Source organism: Cystoisospora suis (assembly GCF_002600585.1).
Source record: "Cystoisospora suis strain Wien I chromosome Unknown contig_884, whole genome shotgun sequence".
NCBI classification, from domain to species: Eukaryota; Apicomplexa; class Conoidasida; order Eucoccidiorida; family Sarcocystidae; genus Cystoisospora; species Cystoisospora suis.
The window spans coordinates 38933-39188 of record NW_027153685.1 but is presented as its reverse complement, the minus strand read 5'-3'; positions in this window follow the sequence as shown (position 1 = coordinate 39188).

The following is a 256-nucleotide window of genomic DNA, read 5'->3' as shown; positions in this document are numbered from 1 at the left end:
CTAAGAGAAGTAGTAGTAAGCGGTCGTGAAGACTTGTTTCCTTTCACATCACCACAAGCGAAGACGTATTCGGGTCTCCTCGGCTTATAGTCGGAGAAGAAAAGGAGACAACGACGAGTCTTTCAACAGAAAAAACGGAGAGTGAGAAGAGCGTACGGATGAGGGGGGAAAATAGCGTGTTTTCCGCGGTGTATAGACAGCAGCAGCCCGTCAATACGACGGTGCCGGAGAGCGAGAAGTAAGTAGAATGACTAGA